General features: G+C 32.8%; 1 long non-coding RNA gene and 1 pseudogene across 2 annotated transcripts; both read left to right on the forward strand.

Moving 5' to 3' along the window:
- Window positions 1–4,082: 4,082 nt before the first annotated feature.
- LOC145582087 (uncharacterized) lies at window positions 4,083–7,710 on the forward strand. Of its 2 annotated transcripts, XR_014099751.1 has the most exons (3): window positions 4,083–4,515; window positions 6,138–6,327; window positions 6,562–7,710. It is a non-coding gene; the product is annotated as an uncharacterized LOC145582087 (long non-coding RNA). The 2 variants fall into 2 exon arrangements; XR_014099750.1 differs by lacking the exon at window positions 6,562–7,710 and having other exon boundaries at window positions 6,138–6,394.
- An 11,388-nt stretch (window positions 7,711–19,098) lies between these two features.
- On the forward strand, window positions 19,099–19,930 carry LOC145582088 (preprotein translocase subunit SECE1 pseudogene; annotated as a pseudogene).
- Window positions 19,931–20,342: the final 412 nt, after the last annotated feature.

Below are 20,342 nucleotides of genomic sequence, written 5' to 3' on the forward strand. Positions count from 1 at the left end.
ATGGGACTGGGAAGATCGCCGATAAGGAAGTTAGCCAAACCTTCAAGTGAGGTTTCTGAATCTATCCCTACTTTTGCTAAGGTATCCATTACTGTGAGCCTATGCTCGTGGGATGTAGCTAGGAGGTTCCATACATTCATTTCTACCTTAGTATTTTTCAATTGTTTGACAACATCGTTGTCTTCTATAATTGGAATAGGGACTTGTTGAGTGGTAAGAATGGGATGATTCGTGATGGGAGGTTGCATTCTCCCTAATCTTGTGAGGACGTCGATAGAGGTATCTTCTTAATCCCAAATATCATTGACCGGATAAATCATGGAGAGTGGAGTTTCTTCTACATCTTTGAGGTAAACATCCTCATCATCACTTTCCCAAACTCCAGTGATGCTAACATCCTTTTTTGGTCGAATTTAAACCAACTTTTTACTGTCAATCATTCCTTGGACTAGGTCCTTGAATTTGAAACAGTGTTCTATGTATGTCCTCCTGATTGATGGTATGGATAGTAGAATCTATTTGTCCTTTTCAGAGATTCAAATGGTCTTGGCTCAAGAGGTTTGATTTTTCCATTCTCGAAGAGAATTTTAAACATGTTTTCATATGAAGTCCCAATAGGTGTGTATTCTTTATTATTCTTTTGGGGTGGTTCGACTATATTGAAAGAAAATGGCTTTCTTTTAGTAATCTTGGTAAGCATCATTTCTTCAATGACACGCTTGTTCTAGACCATCTTTGCATGGTCGAGGGCCTCTTGACACATGTCTATTGCCTCCCTCATTGTGTTTATGAGGAGCCATACCTCCTCTTTAGTGGCAGGTTGTTCTCTTGTGGGGTAATCACTCATGGCATCGAAAAAGGTTTCCTCCTCTTCTTCGATAGCATGAATTTCCTCAATTGGTTTAATGAGGGATGATGGATCAATATGGTTTTCCTCATCAGAAATTGCCAAGGAATATGAAAGTGGAGGATTATTAATACTTAGCTTCTTGCTTGTAGGAAGCAATGGAAGTTTGTTGCTATCAATTAAGTCTTGGATAACTAGCTTCCTTCAACTTCCAGCAATCCTTAGTGAGATGGCCCCTTCCCTAGTGATATTTACAATGTGCATTGGGGTTCTAGCTAGCCGTCCTCCTTTCGACTGGTGGATCTCCAAAAGGTCCAATAGGAGTTATGAGACCCTTAGCATGAAGTCGATCAAACGCCGTGTCATAACTCATGCCAATTGGTGTAAAGTTCCTCCTAAATGGTTTCTTTTGCCCTTGATTGTTCATGGCAAGGACCTCATTCAAGTTAAAGGTGCCAACATTGTTTGAGTGGGTAGTTTTGGAAGAAGAAGGATTGTCGTTCTTCTTTCCTTTCCAGCCACTGTTGGAGTTGTTAGCAGCTTTTTGTTTTACAAAGTCGTCTTCAATATCGATTCCTATGTCATAGACGGCCTTGAAAGTAATCAAGTTGCTTTGGTATTTGAGATTTTTCGAGTACTTTTCTTGGAGGGTCTTGATGAACAACCTCATAGATTCTTTTTCAGTAGGAACTTCGACCATCTTAGAAGAAGTTTCCCTCCATTTGTTGAAGAAGAAGTAAATCCTTTGTTCTCCTTTTGTTTAAACATCTCCAGTTCTCTATGGTCGGTTTCAACTTGAATGTTGCACTTGTATCTATCAATGAAAGCATTTGTTGTAAAGTCGCAAGAAGAGATCTTCTCTTTGTCTAGGGAAAAGAACCATTGTTGACAAACGGTTTTTAGAGATAGTGAAAACAGCGAATGGAAAACTTTTCTATCAATCCCCTTGATATTCATTAATAGTTTGGAAAGCTCTTAAATGAAAATAGGGATTGTTAGTTTGCTTGAATCTAGGGATGTCATTGGCATAGAACTTCTGTGGAAGAAATTCCTTGTTTACCGAGACCCCTTGTGAGCTAATTCCCTGAAACTTGTAGTCATTGGAAATTTTGCTCAAGCTTTCTTCCATACACTCGAGCTGTTGCTGTCTAGTAGGGTCATTGACTTGAAAAGCGAGAGTTTTGAACATCTTGGTCCAGTTAGTCATGTTTTGCCTCAACTCATCAACTTCTTGTTGGGAAGCCATTAGTACGAACTTTTTCTGTGTCTGATGGGTTTGTCGAAGAGTAAAACTTGAACGAAGGTGTTGTCTTTGATTAACCATCCGTCTCTTCTTAACCAAGTGATGTAATATTAAACCATTGATGTTCTAATGACTCGACTCAAATTGACTTTGACTTTTATTGGTTTTAAAAGGCAAAAAAAAAAGCAAGAAATGGGGTGCATTTTTGGGAATCAAGTCTAATGGTTTAAGCAACATGGTTATGTTGGGAGGATTAATATCCGACTTACCCCACTAAAAAAATGACCAAAAACACGTGCACGCAAGACTCTCTATAGATGGTCATAGTGAACCATACATAAAGTGTGTGCTTTAAAATAGTGAGTGAAAGTGGCATGCTTTGACACTTGTGTAAGACCATAGGACTATGTGTCTAGACTCGATTAAGGACTGAATGAGACTTCAATTATTAATAAGTTAATTAAATATACTTAATGCGAAGACACAAATAGAAAATTGGACCATCGCGTAAACAATGGCACTGTCGCGTCGCGCTAGAGCCATCGCGATGTGATATTGCTATCGCGTCGCGATAGACACCTGCGTGTCGCGCCACAGGCCAGACTTCCACGTCATTACTGAAACGTCGGTCTGCACCTGTTTCCAGCATTCTTCTTTAAAAAGGGCGAGCCTATAGTCGTGCTAAGTCATGTTTATTTAATTTATTAAACTTTAATCATTCATTAATCAATTAATTAATTAATCAAAGTCTTATATAGCCATTAATTAGTTTATTTAGACTCATACACAAGTCAAACAAACAGTTAGCGTAAACACATACAAGCTATGCACAAGCAACAAAATTCACAAGTAGTCAAGTAGGCACAATATGATGCAATGAGTTTGCAACCTAACCATGGCTATAGTTCTCTAAAGTTCAAGGATTATGGTTAGTCAAAATAGGGTCCATGGTTATGAGTCCGAATGTATCACGCGGAAGCCTTACCTTTAGAAGGGTTGGCACGTATGGATGGGACCCCACAAGTTAAACTTGTTTCCATGGTTTGGTGAATTCACAAACTTGGATGTACCTTTCGTTACAATGAGCGTTCGATTAGATAGATGGAGCGTGAATTCCCAGAGGGTTATGGCCATATATAGAACACATATGGGTTTCAAATAAGAGAGAAAAACTCAATCAGGAAGTAAAATCGAGCAAACAGTACTAGAATCGGTCAAAGCAAGAAGGCAGACGTTTGGCTCGGTATTGGAAGAATTTGGCGTGAGAAAAAGGGACCATCGCGAGGAAAGGGCCTTGTCACGTCGCGACAGAGCCATCGCACTGCGATACGCTATGTTCTCTCAGCGACAGTTCCTACATGCCTCGGCAGTTTTCTTTGTTCTTAGAATTTTCCGATTTTCGCAGCGTTTTTTCGATTCTAGTTGTGAAAGATATTTCCCAAATTTCCTACATGTAAAAAGCCTATGTTTTTGACGCATTACGGATGGTCTTTCCAATGCGGACCTTTTTATGCTTATGCCAATAATGTTAATCAAAATTACGCTACTACAACAAAATTAGCCAAAGAGACCTTAAATAAGAGACCATTTAATTAAATATGTGGTCTCGTTGTTTCAAAAGACCCAATATTTTAGATAAATGGTCTCTCTTTTTTAAATCAAATAAATAAATAAAGAGATAGACCCTTTATATTAGATAAGTGGTCTCTCCTTTTATTAATTAATAAAATAAATAAAAGAGAGACCATTTATTTAGGAGAAGTGGTCTCTCCTTTTTTTAATTAATATAAATAAATAACGAGGGAGACCATCTATTTAAAAGAAGTGGTCTCTCCTTCTTTTTAATTAATTAAAAAAAAATTACCATTTATTTAGGAGATGTTTTCTCTCCTTCTTTAAATTAATTAAATAAAAAATATTTTTAATCTAATGTAGTACATGGATTTACCACGTGTAAAATATCTATCTCCCTCATGCTCTTTTTCTCAAGCCCTAAAATTCATCCGCATTCAATCTATATTCACATTACTCCATTGAAACTCCGTCCTCCCTCCGATGGGTATCCCTCGCCGCCGTCGACTCCAGTGGTGCTCCCTCGATGCCGTCAGCCCCTTTCAGATCCCTCGAACTCCCTTCTCTCTCCATTGAAGCGTATATCGGTTCTCTCTCCACTGAAGCCAGGGTTCATTAATCAAGCGTCGTTGGTCGTCCTCCCTCGCAAGCTCTTTCTCAAGCGTCGTCGGTCGTTGTTTGTTAATCAAGCCCTTTCTCCCTCGCAAGCTTCCTCGTTCCTCCGTCCCTTTCCCCCTCGCAAGCCACTCTTTCTTTTTCTTCTCTCGCCTCATCAACTGATGGTTGCAACAGTGACGGTGGTCGCGATGGTGACGATGCAGTCTGATTTCTAGGGTTTTGATTGGTGTTCTTGGTATGAGCTTCTTAAAACTTTCCCATTTAAATTCCAAATTTAGGGTTCTTTTGCATAATTTCTAGTTCAAATCTTAGATTTTGTTTGATTTATAGTGTTTTGATTTAATTTAGGGTATTTTAGTTTAATTTAATTTTTTGTTAATGTTTGTTTGTTTGTTCAATTGCATGTATTTTCTGGTTTAATCGAAAATTTAGGGTTTTAATGAACAAAGTTGTATTGGGGTTTTGATTATGATCTTGCTCATCTATTTCGAAATTAGGCCAGCGCAATTTGATGATGAGAAGTGAGGTGGTACAATTTGTTACCAAGCAAGATACTGAAATTTCTTTTTGCAAACTGAGCAAGTCTCACAAATTTTATTATTCCATAGTGCTTAGCTAATTATGACGGTTTCTGATTTACTGATTTGGTAATACTTGTATAATATATAGCATTACATTAAGGTAATACTTGTATAATATATTCAGCCCTAATAATGATTAAGGTGACAAAGTGAGTCATTTGGCGGGAAGCTGTGGCTTTTGAAAGTAAAATGATGAATGTAGGGAGACTCTCAAGTCTTAATGCACATTATGTAATAAGCGGGAATTTGTCAAGTATCCAAGTGATAACAAGGGGAAAAAATGCAAGATTACAATGAGTTTATAACAGTACAAGGCCCTAGTAATGCTCTACTTAAAAATGATCCTGAGTAATCTTATAAGTGTATTGCTTTAGTTCTCTGCTGTGGCTTGAATGCCTTTATCCTTCAGCAACATGATGGTAGACGGCTAGAGAAATTAATCAATAAATATTCACTTAGGAATTGGAACGTAAGCAATGCATAATTGATAGATAACTTGACAGTTAGCAGTCTTGGCACTTTAAATTTGCAGTCTGAATAATGCCTCATTGAACTTACTTGGCTGTAGCCTAGGAGATGAGCTGTATGTATATATGGGCTATGCCTTCTGATTGTCCAGTTAAATAACCTCACCTTTAACAATGATGGTTGGCTAGCTGGCTGCCTCTTACATATCCTACTCTCTTGCAATGAGTAGGGACACCTTGTTTTCATCTGACATTGAATGAGATGCAGGTCTTACATAGGGTGTTTGATGATTTCAAAGCATGTCTTCTAGCAAAACTTAAACCTTAAAATGCGTGGTCCAAGTGCACATCTGCCCCATGTGGATCTTATGAACATATCTTATGAACACAGTTTCTTAGATCATAACATGCAAGTTTTGATTGATATATGGGGTGGTTGGTTGAAATGATGGTAAAAACTGCTGGTTGGGCTCAATCATTGTTGTCTGTAGATTGGTAGAACCTTGATGGAAACTTTATTCAAAACAAAAAAAGGCCAGCTGAGACTAAACACTACATGGTTTCACAATTTTTTTGGGATGGGAGTGGGAGGTTTTGATGACAGAGATCTCACCCTCTCAGCACGATGAATGATCTAGAAGTGCTACTCAATTTACGTTTTTGTTTGAAAATCCTGATTACTTCTGTATATTTGATATAGTTTTGTTTCAAATTTTCATGATTCACTGGCTTCTCATTTCACATTGTTCTTCTTAACCCTATTACTGATATGTTTGAACCTCTTTCTATTATTCTCTGAACTTCTAAAGGCCTACGAGTGGTGGACTCCCAAAGCGTCTTGAAGTGTCAATTTCTGCTGGTTAATGATATGCTTCCGAGTTCCAGCAACCTCCTTTGGCATAGTTCTTTCTGACAAAAGTAGTTATAAATTCCCTCCAGACATCAGTTTGTATCAGTTCGATCACGAATGATGGAATAGAGAAGAGAATATTTGTACAGGTTTATATCAGTGTACACTGCACGTATCTGGTTTTGCCGATAATAACTCAGTGACATATTACATGAACTTGCAGTGATACTGCTTTTTACTCGTGATAGATTTTCTTGAAAAAACTGTATTGCACTGCCCTTTAATGTTAGGGTTCAACTATGAAATTTCTGCTTAATTTTGTTATCTTTTTTCAATTTATATTAAGTACATTATAATTCTGGTTATTTTCTATGTATTATCAGGAAACTGTAACTAAATTTGCTACACCATGTCTCATGATGATACCATCAGCAAGAGTCTCTGTGACAATCCAGGTAATTCATTTTGCTCTATACATTCTTTTAATGGAATTATAGATTTAATTAAGGTGAATATTGCTTTAATATAATAATATATTATAGGCTAAGTGGATTGTTTACAACGAAGGAATATGAAAAGCTTCATACTTGACTGCTTGTTAACTTATACATATTTTGTACTATAAACTTGATGTGTTTGTAGCATGCATATTGTTTTGACATGAATCGTTGGAACTGTTTTCAATTCATGAACAATATAAACATATTCTGTTGTTGGACAAAGGGTCGAAGACAAAAGTCTTGCTCAAACTATTTTTTTGATAGAAGAATATCATAATTTTACACTTTTGACAATTTCATTGTTCTACTGTTCTTAAAATCAAACTAAGCATCATATACAATGGGCGTTCAATTTTGAGTGTTCAATTTTGATTTTAGTTCTGGGTTAGTGTAATTTTAGTTTCAAGTTTATATATATATATTTTTTTATAATAATTGTGTGCTAATAATTTTTAATCTCTTTGAAAATTTTTCAAGATAAAAAGTGAAGATTAATTTGCTTGTTGAATTATTTGGTTAGCGTGAGGTTATTACACAAGATATTAGAAGGTCTTGGTTATAGCGTTAATGAGTTTTTTTTTTTAAGTACGGGGTATGAGTTTTGTGTAATTTTTGATAGAATATTGATTGTACTCAAATACTTCGTATTAATGAGTTTTTGGGATTGGTTTTGTATAAGCTACGTGTATAATTTTCGTATTAATGAATTGTATTTTTGTTTTATTGAAATCATATACGGAGAACATATTAAAATACAAATATATTTTTTTTTAAAAAAGAAGAAGAAGAAGAAGAAGAAGAAGAAGAAGAAGAAGAAGAAGAAGAAAGAGACCATTTATTTGAAATAGGTCGTCTCAGATTTTGAAAAAGTGAGACCACTTATTTGAAATAGGTGGTCTCAGATTTTCAAAAATTGAGACCATCTATCTTAAATAAGTGGTCTTAGTTTCTAAAATAAGAGACCACTTTTGATGAAGTGGTCTCTTAGGCTAAAGAGACCTGTGAGCTAGAGACCACACCTAAGGTAGTCTCTTTGGCCGTTTTGATATGGTCTCTTTGGCCAATTTTGTAGTAATGCGCACATGAATACTTAGAACGTTTCGAGTCTCATCCGGTCACTCTAAATTATTGCCAAAATAAATTTTTGGAATTAAAATAGAAATCCTCCCCACTAGAGTCGCCAAAAACTGTAGGGAATAATTTCAAGCATCCCACACTTGAGCCCTACTGTGATCATACACTTAAGCATGGTGACATCGAAAGGAAAAGAAGCTAGAGCAAAAGAGTCGTCAACAAGTTTTAGGAACTTCTAAACCGTTCATAGGGTAAAGGTTGCACCCCTTCACGATCCATGAGATCGCTAACTCCATAGTGGTCCGGAACCATGATTGGATATTCGGGGATGAATGTACAAATCCAACCTAAAAGAGATTGAACTTGCCCTAAATAGGCCTCTACTTTGTTCTTCTCATATTCATGTGCGTTTTTTTACTAACATACAATCAATATATTAATACTAAACATGTTTAATCTATGTTGGTTGAATATTAATGCACAACTAAATCTATTATTGGCGATCACTTGAATTAAAATTATATTAGCCTAAATAAAATTATTAATTATCTTATTAAGCGTGATTTCAAGTACAAATTCTCTTTAAACCTGCAAGAGAGGGCGTGATCAAGCAATAACAATAATATCAAATAACATAATAATATTGATACAACAAATCATCATTGTAATAATAATATCATCAAATCATAATGTTATTAGCAAGATCCTAGGCATGATACTAACAAGATTAATAACAAACCCTAACATGTCACTAAACAATAAAGATCAAAGCTTTAGCCCTAACATGATACTAACACGATAAAAGAAAATAGGAAGCAACTTAAACATGATACTAGAAAGCAATAAAAGACATCCTAACATGATACTAGGAATTAAAATAATCTAAGCATACTTTCTATAGATATATAAAAATGAAATTACTCACTTTGTTGCCTCATATATCTTTCTATCAAAACAATAAACGCGTTAGTAACTTCAATGAAAATATTAAATAAAACAATTAATTTAAATAATTAAAATAGGAATTTGGGACCAAACCCTCAGAAATTATCAACCTTTCACGTCCAGGGTGAAGGAAACTTCGAGCTTGGCTATATGTGTCTAAGTCTCGTGATGGACGAATGGTGTTTCGAAAAGACTAGGCTTAGAAATCAAGAGAAAGAAAGAATAAGCTTCTAACTTAGAGAGAGAGAGAGAATAGAATAGATGATTGCTGATAATTGTTGGCTGTTATTGATTGAAAACGGGGAAATACAACCCTATTTATAGAGAAAAACATCCAGAAACGATCAGAGAAGATTGAATTCGAATCGAAGTAAAACTGCACCTATCGCGGCGCAACAAGACCATCACGACGCGATGGCTTCATCGCGGCGCGACAGGCCTATCGCGAAGCGATGGACCTGTCGCAGCGCGATGGTGCTGCTGGATAATTTTTGTCGTACGGAATCCTTTTTTCAATATAATTGGATAATTAAAATCCGTACTTTATCATTAAAAATCAGATTAAATCCTTTAAAACACTTGTTTTATTCCAACTAAAATTCTTTATCTTTTCCAAAAATATAATTATTAATCCTAATCTTTTTAGAACTTAAAATAACATTCTAGATTATTCTAGAAAATTAAAGTAATTCCTAATGACTTTAGGAATGATAATTAATGGACCCTCCACTTGATCATTGGGTCACCCATAAAACTCATTTAATATCCAATTTAATACTTGGGCCATAACTTCCTCATTATTCATCAGAATTGGGCTTATAATATATCGTTGGAAAGCACTTTTCAAGCCCCATCCAAATACACTATTATTAGACCCATATCATGGACCCGAGCTTGGCTATATGTGTCTAAGTCTCGTGATGGACGAATGGTGTTTTGAAAAGACTAGGCTTAGAAATCAAGAGAAAGAAAGAATAAGCTTCTAGCTTAGAAAGAGAAAGAGAATAGAATAGATGATTGCTGATAATTGTTGGCTGTTGTTGATTGAAAACGGGGAAATACAACCCTATTTATAGAGAAAAACATCCAGAAACGATCAGAGAAGATTGAATTCGAATCGAAGTAAAACTGCACCTATTGCGGCGCAACAAGACCATTACGACGCGATGGCTCCATCGCGGCGCGATAGGCCTATCGCGAAGCGATGGACCTGTCGCAGCGCGATGGTGCTGCTGGATAATTTTTGTCGTACGGAATCCTTTTTTCAATATAATTGGATAATTAAAATCCGTACTTTATCATTAAAAATCAGATTAAATCCTTTAAAACACTTGTTTTATTCCAACTAAAATTCTTTATCTTTTCCAAAAATATAATTATTAATCCTAATCTTTTTAGAACTTAGAATAACCTTCTAGATTATTCTAGAAAATTAAAGTAATTCCTAATGACTTTAGGAATGATAATTAATGGACCCTCCACTTGATCATTGGGTCACCCATAAAACTCATTTAATATTCAATTTAATACTTGGGCCATAACTTCCTCATTATTCATCAGAATTGGGCTTATAATATATCGTTGGAAAGCTCTTTTCAAGCCCCATCCAAATACACTATTATTAGACCCATATCATGGACCAAATTAAATTGGATTAGAGATTTTTCATAAATAAGGTACGAAAAGGAATATTTTCGAAAATAGAAATAAGTATTTTTAATAAAACAAAGGCATCACGAGACTCTTTCATATTTCACCTTGTTCGATAATCAAATGACGTGAAAAGTACTCATCACTGGGTTTGGTTTTGGGGAGACACAATTTGGTGTCTACACACACTTGTTTCAGATAAGTGGGAGATTGAAGGATTTATGTTTTCGTCATGTGCAATTACTAAAAATTTAAATGTATCGAATTATGGAGATAATTAAGTTCGTACATTTGGGTCGTCGTTATATCATATCTAGAGGTACTAACGATCTTTGGGCTAGTAAAATAGGCCAAAACCCAATTGGACGGATTCTATAAGGTCACACAAAGGGCCTAGATCGAGCATGAAAGGACGAGGCCCATGATGGGCCTCATACCCTAGTATGGCCGGCCATTTGTAGGAATAAGAAGGGTTTTGGGTTTCGTGACTTAGTCTAATTATAATAGGATTATAAATAGACTAGGTGCCTAGGGTTTTCAGTAATGCAATTCAGTGATAAATTTGATCAAACCCTAATTAGCAAACACGAGACCAAACCCCTCTCAAACTCTCTCTCTCTCACGGCACTCTCTCTCCTCCTCGGCACTAGTGTGGTGGTTCGTGGTGGTCGATTTAGTCCATTAAAGGTGGTGATCGCAGTTTTCCTCTTTCACTCGACCAATCTAGTATTGGTGGACGGCTCGTTCAAATCCCGTGGACTAAGTAGAGGAGCAACGCTTGGGGCTCTATTCTCTCCTTTATTTGTCAGTTGAATAGCTTCGTGGAATTCACGCTTCAAAGGTATGATTATGTGTCTTGTGTGTTATGCATGCGATCTTGGGATTAGAAGCTTTATGAATATGATTCATGTTTTTCCGCATTATAGTACCTGTAAACTTCAACAATTAATGTTGATGTCATTACTTTCCACATGTCAACCTCTTATAAAAAATTTTCCCGCCAAAACTAATAATGACATCATTATTTTTTTTCAACATAATTTGAAAATAGGAAATTAATTATACATTTTCCTAACATATTTTATATTTAAATTGACTAATCATGTAATTTCCATTGGAGAAATTAAAGGAAGGTCGAACTATTTCATTTTCCTATAAACATTCTCTTTTCTATCTTGCTCCATATATTTTATACATATTATATGAATTGGGGTTTCCATTCTTTATTAATTTCTCAATTTATTAGATTTTGCTTAAATTATTTGTACTACGTACATATTACACAAAAAAAAAAAAAAAAAAAAAAACAATAACAACTAAAAAATATAGTTAAAATCATAAAATAATGTTAAAATCGTGCATCGCATGAGCCTAATCTAGTATATTAATATGAAAATGATCCTAATGAATACGCATGAATTCCATTTAAAATTATTTTTTTTCCATCTAAAACGAATATTTATAGCCAAAATTCGTCAAATAACACTTTTTAATGACAAAGTAAGTAATATTAAATAATAATTTATGCTTCAATTTCATAAATCAAATTGATAATTTGTCTTTAATTTTAGTTACTATAAATTTATAATTTGATTTTTTTTTTTTTTTTTTGCAATTATAATTTGAATATTAATCATTCTACAAATGAACATAAAGTCCATTTAAAATGAACATTTACAATAGAATAAATGTACAAGCCAAAATTCACTGAATAACAATTTTAATTAAATTATAATATAATTATTGAAAATTCTTATTACATAATTCAATTATAATTATAAGAATCACTTCCATTAAAAACTATGAGAAATCACAAACTCTAATTGAAATTCTTATTAGATATGTGAAGAATTCTAATGATTATATATTAATAAGTAAATGACCATATACTAGTATATAAATGAACATTTACCAAAATAAAAAAATTAAAAATTAAAAAAAAAATCCATTACGAACTAAATTCACATTTCTTTAATTCTACGAAAGAAATCAAATTATTCATTATATATATATTAGGGCAATTGAATTCTATTTTTAATTTTTTTTTTCTAGGAATTGTATAAGCTAATAACACACACCACAAAATAAAACAACTTAAATAGAGTATATAAAACATCATTCTACTATAATCTTAAGAAATCATTATTACCAAGTAAAATTATAAGAAATCATGAACTACTACTATTGAAATTTCATATTGTTGAAGAATAAGGCAAATAAAAAGTTAGGGTTTGATCTTTTTTTTTAAAAATAAACAAATCATCAACTTACAATTTGATTGACGGCCGTTCTTTTGTAGAAATTTTCTTTGATTTCTTGATTTTTTTTTTCTTTTACAAGAAAAGATATAAGAGAATTTTGATTTATTTTTCAAGAAATATTTAGAAGATTTTGGTAGTTTACGAGAGAGAAAGTGGTAAAATTATGTGGAGAGAGAAAGTGGTAAAATTATGAGGGAGAAATTTTAAATGTTAGTAAAATTATGAAGAAAATTGATTTATAAGAGGAGAGAGAAAATGTAGGAAACTAAAGGAGGAGATGTTGTAGGTATTATGGTAATTTAGTTGGGGGGTGTGGGGGTGTAGGAAATGATTCCTAAATGGGGTGTAGGTAACAACAACTAGTAGTTGGATGGGGCTTGAAAAGAGCTTTCCAACGATATATTATAAGCCCAAATCTGAGTTATAACGAGGAAGTTATTGTCAAAATACTAAACTAGGTCTAAATCAGGTTTTATGTACGGACCCAATGATCATGTGGAGGTTCTATTAATTATAATTGTATTCCTAAAGTGATTTGGATTTATCTTAATCTTCTAGAATTATCTAGAAGGTTATTTTGAGTTGAAAAGGGATTAGGATTGATAATTATAATTATTATTTATTTTGAAAAGATAAAGAATTCTACTTCGAATAAAACAAGTGTTTTAAAAAGATTAAATCTAATTTAATAAAAGATAAGAACGGACTCCGGCTAACCCAATTTGATTGGAAGTCAGATTCCGTACAAATTTTATCGTACGGTGTCTATCGGGCCGCGATAACCCTGTCGCGCCGCGATGGAGCCGGTTTTACTCCGAGTCAAATTGTGACTCTTTTCTGATCTTTTTTGGTCAGTTTTCTCTATAAATAGAGACTATTTTCCCTATTTTCAATTCACACACAATCATCATATCTTCTCTCTCTCTAAGCTAAAGCTTATTCTCTCTCTTGATTTTCTAAGTCTTTTCTACACCTTTTCATAAAAACACATCATACGTCCTTGCGAGAATTAGACACACCTAACCAAGCTCGAAGTTGCCTTACACCTCGACATGAAAGGTTGATAGTTCTGACTTCTGAGGGATAGTTTGTCCCAAGTCTCAATTTCAATTCTTTGATTAGATTTATCGTTTAATATTTTCCTTTATGTTTTGTTTTGATATAAAGAGGTACGAGACATCAAAGTAAGTAATCTGATTACTTAATTATTCTTTTGATATAGAAGTCATGCTTATTAGATTATTTTATTAATTTCTGATATCATGTTAGGATATTTTTATTGAAATCTATTATCATGTCAGGAATAAACCTTTGATTTTTATTGTTTAGTGACATGCTAAGATTTGTTATTAATCTTGTTAGTATCATGCCTAGGATCTTGCTGATATTATTATGCTTTGATGAGATTATTATGATGATAATGATTGTTGTGTCAATGTTATTATTTTGCTCGATATTGCTTGATCACGCCCTCTCTTGCAGTTTTAAAGAAAATTTGTACTTGAATTCACGCTTAATAAAATAATTAATAATTTAAATTAGGCTTAATGTGATTTTAATTCAAGTGATCGCCAATAATATATTTATTTGTGCATTAATAGTCAACCAACATAGATTAAACAGGTTTAGGATTAATATATTGATTGTATGTTAATTGGAAAGCGCACATGAATATGAGAAGAACAAATTAAAGGCCTATTTAGGGCGAGTTCAATCTCTTTTAGGTTGGATCCATACGATCATCCCCGAATATCCAGTCATGGTTCAGGACCACTATGGAGTTAGCGATCTCTGTGATCGTGAAGGGGTGTAACCTTCACCTCGTGGGCGGTTTACAAGTTCCTAAACTTGTTGGCGATTCTTTTTCTCTAACTTCCTTCCATTTGGATGTCACCATACTTAAGTGCATGATCACAGTGGGGCTCAGTGGGTGTTTGAAATATTCCCTACATTAGCATTATTATTTTGCTTTTTGGTTAGGCTATTCTTTTTCGTTGCTCATTTACTGACCTAGTGACTAGTTCATCATTAGCTTGCAATTGACTCGTAACCCACATTAGCCTAATTGTGACATGATCTGACCAATTACTAGGTCTACCTCTGAACCTTATGTACGTATTGTTTGTATGTAGTAGTAGCACACACTATGTTTACTTTTTTTTTTTTTTTTTTTTTTTTTTTTTTTTTTTTTTTTTGAAGAAAACACTCTATGTTTGTTTATAAAGTTGTAATCACTTCCCCACCAACAAAACCTTATTAGTGGTGGGCTTTTGGACATTAATGGGTCCGTCCATCGTATGAAAATGGGCCAAAATATGCAGTTATCTTAAAATAGTCTCATTGTTTATATAAGGCCCTGTTCTTTTGAGCTTTTGGGCAGAGCAGAGCAAAGCAGATTAAATTTCAGCAGAGTAGAGCCGAGCAAATTTCAACATTATTATTAATACTATTATTAATGTTATAATTATTATTATTATTATTATTATTATTATTATTATATTATTATTATTATTATTATTAAGTGCATATACCATTGATTTAGGTGAGTGAAAACATAAATAAATGTGTACCATAATAGAGAAAGATAAAAGACAAATTATTACCTCGGATAAGTCACGATGTGGTCTAATGATATCGAAGAACAAATTAACCAACGGTTTCAACACTTCGTTATAATACTTGCATATTGTAGAAATACAATGCTTAAATTTGTCGGAAGCATCATGATGTGAAAGTCTTTTTGCTAAAATATATAGACATATACCTACTTGTTCCACTACTTTCACATATATACCGTCATGTAGCAAATCTCTTTCAATCATCAAGTTCAATAGCTGAACAAACATGTTTCGATCAAGTCTTAATTGAATTTGACATTCCGTCGGAGTTTCTGTTAACAACCTATGTATAAATATTAAGTATTGCTTTTCAAAAAAAAAAATATTAAGTATTATAATTCCCTGAAAAAATATTAACTGTTTGTCATTATTATTCTCGGCAAATACTGCAAATTGTTATTATTTTTCTTTCAAAAAAAAAGAAATTGTTATTATTATTATTTATTTTTTGAAAGAATACTTATAATTATTAGAAATATTAATTAAGAATATTATTAAATATTAATTCTTAATAGTTTGAATTATTAATTATTATTGATTATTATTATTATTAATTATTATGATTGATAAATATTTTATTATTAATATTAATAATTATTATAATTATTTAAAATAATAAATTATTATCATCAATATAATATTAATTATTATTATTGAATATTAATTATTATTATTATTGTTATTATTAATTATTATTTGAAAATAGAGTATAGCAGCGCAGAGCAGATTTCTTTTGAGTATAGCAGAGCAGAGCAGATTTGATTTGAGCAAAATAGGGCTCAGCAGAGCAGAGCAGCTCTAAAGAACGGGGCCTAAGTCTGTTAAGCCATAGTCTCATTGTTTAACTCATTAATTATTTTTGGTTGAATAATACAGTATTAGAAGATAGATCTCTTGAAAACTGTGGTGGCTTTGATGCCAAAATAAAGGTACTTATTTTTGTTGGCATTTTTTTTTTTTTGCGATACAAATTAAGTCTAATAAGCCAATAAAAATTAATTTATTTTTGTGAAACGTACTTTATATTTATCCAATTATTTCCTCTGTTTACTAATAAATATATATATTTTTTATTTTATTTAAGGGTCTCATTGCTTGTGTTCGGCGCTAAATCGTTACTTAACAAAAAAATATATGTGTTTGGCAATGTAGTGGTTGGAGTAGCTTTTATAAAAAGTTATAAATATTACCTTTTGAAGTTAGAGCTAGGAAAAATTACGAGTGTTTGGCAATGTAGTGGTTGGGCAGTTTTTAGTGGTGGAGGTAGCTTTTATCAAAAGTTAGAAATATTAGCTTTTGAAGTTAGAGCTAGCTGTTCAAAATTTATTCTATAGTTTTTTAAAAATCGAAGTTTCAGTTGAGGATCCCTAGTTATCGAAGGGATAGTAACTCAAATATTGATTTTTATATGTAACAGCTAGTCATCCGCTACTTTACTAACACTCATATCTAACTTATCAATCTTCGTAGCTAACAGCTTGTTGATATCAAACAACTACCTTCACATTTATATTTTGCTAAAATTCAAATAAGTTCTAGGTAATTTCAGGTAAGTTTAGATAAGTACGGAGTAAAAATAAAACCAATAAGAGATTTGAGTGTGCTTTGCTTTGAAAGAGAGATTATTATATACTCTGTATGGTACACCCAACTAACCAACTAACCCAAGGTTAGTTTTGTTCTTCATTTGATGATTAAATAAAAAAAAAAATTCATCAAAATGAGTATAAAATATCTATGGATGTACGGTACACCCGGGTGTATATAACGAATTCCAGCTCTGAGGAACCAATATTTGATTGGAGCTTGGTTTTGCTCAGGAAAAACCAAAATCCAACGGTTCAAAAAAAGAGACGTTCTCGTTGTAATGTTATATTTGCATGTTCGAAAAAAATGACATTCCTGCTCGATTAATGACTAATGAGTTCGAAAAAAGTAATAAACATTCTCATCATTGAAAAAAAAAATTGAAAGCGACATCAACAGAGACATCTCGATCGATTTCAACAAAGTGTAGAATTTCTTATCGCAATGTTCGTGTTACTGCCGTAACGATTGCGGGAGGGTGTTAGAGATATGAGGTATCGGAAAATATATGTGTGATATATTTCCGTAGATATCATTAAGAGAATAATATATTTAGGATTATATATGTTTAAGATATTATTTAGAGAATATACTAGTATATGTTTTAGGAATATTGTTTCTAATCTTATATGTGTAAGTTTTGTATAAATACTCTACCTATCGATGAATTCTAATCAAGCCATTATATTATCTCTTTTACCCCAAATTTATCATATTTTTATGCTAATGTCAATTGAACATCTTTTAACATATAAATGAACATTTTATACAACTAAGCAAATACAAAATTTATATTAATTAGAAGAGAAAATAAACATTAACTAGTTATTGGCCCAGGCGATGCCCCGCTTTATTATAAATTTATTAATTTAATCAAACTATACTTTGGCCTTGTTTGACACCGAGAGCTCAAATAGTGTGTGTGTATGTTTTTTTTTAAAGATGAGATCTTAAGTACATAGTTAGTTGTTTCTATGAGCTAGTTGGTTTTACTATAATTTTTTTTTTTTTTGGTTAATATAGAACAAATGATAAATCAAATCTTTATAATTTTGATGTCAATATATATTATTAATTATTGCTCGTACTCTGTAACTACAATTTTATGAATTAATGTACAAAAAAATGGAGTAATGATTAATTTCTTACAAATTATATTATTGTGTAATTACTAAGGATTTCAAGGGGAATTTAAATTTGGGGTTACACATATGAAAAGCTTTTCAATCAAATTATATTATTGTGCAATTATTAAGAAGGAAATTTAAATAGAATACGTAGTAGTTATACATATGAAGAGTTTTTCAATTAATTTAACATTAATACTTGGAGGTTAAACCAATAAAGAGTTTTCCAAGAACACTAAATATTACACTTCGATTATGTGGCAAGCTTGGAATATGATGTAGCGCAGTAAAACAAAAAAATGACACATGGCGATACAACACTCCTTACCTTGGAGTTTTAATAATAATATAGGTTTCCTAAGAATGAACAGTACATCTGTACTATGAAAATGGACATAAATTTTATAAGAATGAATATCCTGTAGCATGAAAATGTTCATTTTTGTTAGGAAATTTTGACTTTTACCACCAAAAAATCAAAAAATTGTTTTTTTATCACCAAAACTTCTAAAACTTTTATTTTACCACCAAAAAGAATTCTAAAAATTGTTTTTTTTATCACCTAATGTCAAGAAAACCGTTAAATCTAACGGTTTAAAAAATATTTCTTCGAATTTCGTGAGCAAAACATGTTCTTCATAGGTTTAGGGGGTATTTTGGTCCTATAGATTCAATTTGAGGTCAAATTTGACAAAAAAAATGATTGAAAATGCCTTATTTTGCGCATTTTACGCAAATCGAGGTATTTTTAAAAACGCAAAATGAGGCATTTCTGATCTTTTTTGTCAATTTGACCTCAAATTGAGGTCTTAAGGCCAAAATTCCCCCCTCTCAGAACCTCTAAAAACCATGTGTTTAATACGAAAATCGAAAAATTTAAAAAATTCCGTAAGGTTTTTGAGGACAGGTGGTATATACCACCAAAAATCCTTTTTTGTTATATTAACCGTTTATTTTCAAAACGAGAGATCACTTGGGATCAGCTTAAGATTTACAATTTGCGATTTGTCAAAGATGGAACAAATTGGAATTTGAGAAGTGTCTAGGTCCATTGTCCACCACGGATAAACTAGGTCCAATTTGAAAGTCCAAATTCTATAAAATGGATTTGGTTCTATAGGCCACAAGCCATTTCTACATCATACCAACAAATTGTTCCAATCTATCCAAATGACCAAACACTATGATTAATTAACCAAACCCAAATCCAAATCCAACCCATTCAATTGATTCAAATCCTTATACAAAAAAAAAAACCCTCAAAACAATCAATCTTGTTCACCCACAAATGCTTTGAGTCACACAAAATGGCAACACTCCGCCAATCCCTTCACCTCCCCTTCTCTTCCTTCCACCCATCTTCCAACCCCTCAAAACCCCATCTCACTAACCTCCATTTACCAATCAACAAACCTAAATACCCCATTATCTCCCTGACCCGAACCCGGTTCATCCTCAAAGCAGCCGAAAATGGTGCTCAAACTGACAAACAGGAAAATCCCACCATTACAGATCAACAGCAGAGCTCTGAAGAACAACTATCGGAATTAGGGACGGAAATCAAGAAGGCAATAAAGGAGAGAGAAAATGTTGAAGAAGAAGATTCTGGGTTTTTCAGCGGATTTTTGGAGGAAATTGGGCAGATTGAATGGCCAGATTTTGGGAAAGTGATTGGAACAACCGGTGTCGTTTTGGGTGTTATTGCTGGTTCTAGTGTCGTTTTGCTTACTGTAAATGCCGTTTTGGCTGAGCTTTCTGATAAGGTTTTTGCTGGGAAAGGTGTTCAGGATTTCTTTGGTGGGTAAATTTTGTTATTCGGGTCGGGTTAAACCCGATTAGAATATTGGGGAAAAATGAATAGATTTATCTGTAATTTTGTGGTGGTATTCACGTGTTGTGTTGTGTTGTATACTTTTGATTAAGAGTACAATTTACTCTACTTTGTGTAAAAGCTGACAATTTTGATTTATGAAAAGAATAGTTTTCATGATATGAGAATGTAGGATTGTAGAAGGTAGTTCTTTCTACCATTTGGAGTCATCATTGTTACCAATTTATTAACTGACGGGGCTTTTGATTAGAGGGATAGGAATAAGAGGGATAAGGAGGGAGGATAAAGATAGAGAATTAATAGGTGGGATTAGGATAAATAATTCTTATCCTATGTTTGGTAAGTATGAGAAATAAATTAGGAATAAGTAATAAAATTATAAAAATTAATAAGTTATTTTATTTTTAGAAGACCGGCCCAAGGATCCTTTTATTTTTGACAATTTTTCCTAATTAATAAGTATTATAATTATAAATTAGTCTGTAAAAAATAAAAATATGTGATATGTTAGTATTTGCATTTTTTAATAGTAACTTATAATTTATCTATGTACTATAGTACTATAGTACTA

Source organism: Chenopodium album, chromosome 15 (genome assembly GCF_948465745.1).
Source record: "Chenopodium album chromosome 15, dcCheAlbu1.1, whole genome shotgun sequence".
Taxonomy (NCBI): Eukaryota; Viridiplantae; Streptophyta; class Magnoliopsida; order Caryophyllales; family Amaranthaceae; genus Chenopodium; species Chenopodium album.